This window comes from Capsicum annuum, chromosome 6 (genome assembly GCF_002878395.1).
Source record: "Capsicum annuum cultivar UCD-10X-F1 chromosome 6, UCD10Xv1.1, whole genome shotgun sequence".
In the NCBI taxonomy this organism is placed as follows: Eukaryota; Viridiplantae; Streptophyta; class Magnoliopsida; order Solanales; family Solanaceae; genus Capsicum; species Capsicum annuum.
In genome coordinates, this window is record NC_061116.1 from 211,369,262 (window position 1) to 211,372,384 (window position 3,123).

Genomic DNA, 3,123 nt, shown 5'->3' on the forward strand with positions numbered 1-3,123 from the left:
ATAAGGATTATAAATAAGTTTCCCAGAAACTTTTATATGCTTCAAGCAGTTTGAATCTTTAAAAGTTTTCACATAAGTTTTGTCAAGTGACAATATTCAACATTTCATGAGTGACATCTTCAAGTGTCTGGACTGCAAATCAAATAAGTTTTACGCTTACCAACATGCATCCTTTCATGTCACTTGATAAATGTTTCTACGTCAGCATGCTCAAATAAACGTAGAATTTAGATCCTCGTAATCTTTCACAATATTGCGCCAATATTGTGTCAAAGATATTGATGATATATCATTTCGTATCGGTTCACAATGCGACGTAACATTTTGAGATCTCATCACTTCATTATTTTCAGGTACATAAACCTCTCATAAGGTTTCATGAAGTTTTATGTCATAGGCTCTTCAAGCGCATATTACCTTCTTATTATGATTATTTGCTCCTTATTTTATACAAGTACTATTTCATTTGGAACCGATTGGTCTATCACGCTTCACGCATGCATAGACTTTGTCCTTTAGAGACATAAAATAGGAGCATTTCCAGCTTAAATATGAGATGCGCTTGGTATTTGACTTGAATTATCTTTTGAATGAGGATCTGATGATAATTCCTAACATACTTCATAGCTGCTTACAATCTCCCCCTTATGTTAGGAAAGCTAATATACATCCTCCATTTTCTTTGATGGATCCATCTTTGTGCATCATGGTACATTCATTAATCGTATACCGCACATCAAAACTATTAGATGGAATAGTTGGTTTATGACCTTGAATCAATTGAGGGGAAGAAATAATCATAATTTATTGGTCTAATGCATACAAGTGTTATTGTATGCAACATATCATATTTCAGATCAACACATGAAATGTTGTTCTCATTAGCGATGGTTTAGCTATTTATCGAAGGCATTCAATGCCAAACCATCATCATCAAGATAACTTTCTTGATTGCACAATCTGAAAATTATGTTTTTAACTCAATTTTGTTGAGCAAGCAACTTTATGAATGTCAAACTGCAGGTTGACAATGAATGTACATGTGATCATCTTATTGATGCATTTTTTCAACATATCACATGATAGATGAACGGACCCTTATTCACCTTTTAAAATTTTCAGATTTGAAGGGATCCAATCCCAATATTAGTTGGTCCAACCAACTTATCATGAGAACAAACGACATAAACAATTCTTGAAGAATCTTCTAGCTCTTCAATACATGCACATCTTTGAGATGTCACAATCGCTCATATCAATTTATGAACTTTTATTCTAGTAAACTCCAAGTTTACCATGACATGTACTTTTTCTTTAGTATATTTCAGATTTACTATTACATGAATAAATTTCAGATTTACTACTTCAGAAGTAGATTTCAAAATTATTTAACCTCTTTCGGAGGTGAGTTGTGATACAATCACAATCAAGTGCACGTTTGCATTAATAAGTTTCTCATTCCCCAGGAATGGAATATAATCGTGCCTTAAGCCTATCAAATTATGATAGCTTATAACCTTTTTCAAGATTTTGCTACTTCAGAAGCAAATCGAGGCATACATATGATGTAGAGAATTCTTCTCTAGTATATCTTATAATCATATAAGCGTGTGAAAATATCGTCACTTTTGATGATCATTATCATATTGTCCCTCCATGTGTATATTTGTGCATTTAATCATTTGCTACAAAATACATCTCAAGAATGAAGTAAGTTGTCATATTTCAGACTTATCATATATTGCTACCACATTCACTGCATGGAATGGAGCATATTTAATGGGTCGAATTTCATGACTTTTCATTAAACACCCATTATTTTGCCTTAACCATCGTAATATCATCAATATGGTGTATTGAGATTCAAACTCAACATCTTATCCATATAAAGGCGTCTTAGGCATGAATCGATGGGACTTGAACCCAACATATTATCATCTTTTTTGATAATATTGTTTTTGAAGAATAAATTTAAAATATAAATGGTTCAAACCAATTATTTTTCCTCAAATCCAATAATAATTATATTAATAGTAGCAAAAGAAAGATAACATAAAGAATTACTAACCTTGAAATCCTTCAGATTTATAATCTCACCTTGTTTGGCAGAGTCTCATGCTGATAACGTGTTATAAAACAGAAAGAATAAAGAAGAGTAGAGAGAATAGAGAAAGTGAAGAATAAAGAAGAAGAGTAGAGAGAATAGAGAAAGTGAAGAATAAAGAAGAAGAGTAGAGAGAATAGAGAGGGTGATTCTTATTTCTTCTCTTGAGAGAGATCATAAGATTATCAATACAATGAATAAAACCCCTCTATTTATAGGGAAAATTTACTCCTAGTCTGAGTAAAAGACGGATGTTTCAAATCCTAATAAATATCAAAGTAGATCTTGATAGATCTTGATAGACATTCACTATAATGTAAAAACATTTATAACATTTTCCTTATTTATTTTATTTAGTTTCTTATAAATAGAAATCTACTCTTCTATTTGAATCAAGAAAAAAAATAATTAAGAGCTTTTATTCAGTTTCTGTTCAATTTTCTTTTTTATCTTCTTCATTCCATAACAGTAAGAGGCGTACAATTCAAGTTAGATTAGTTATGGATCTAGGCGTACAATTCAACTTAGATTAGTTATGGATTAATTTGCAGTATTAGGTCATTCCATAACAGTTGCAAGAGGCGTACAATTCAACTTAGATTAGTTATGGATTAATTTGCAGTACTCCTAATAGCACGAATGCATAGGCTGTTTTTATATTATATAGTTATAATAAGATTAAAATGTGCATACTATTTAAATCTGAACCAATTATTACAACAAAAGAGGTGATTAGTGCAATGGTGTACTGTAGACCCACATTCTTCACCTTTAGACTTTAAGCATAGTTGGAAAATTCCTTCCATTTTTCTTTTTAATCTTTCTTGGGTCTCAAACAGAGCTCTATCATAGGAGGGTTTTTTTTAATGATCAAATTTTTTTTTATATATATATATTTTATATCAATTATTTATGAAAATACATGTCGAAATTTACTCGACAAAATATTTGACTACAATCGCCAAAAGATGCGCAACAACTTAGTTTTGCCTATAAAATTTCATCCACAAGGCAGCTGA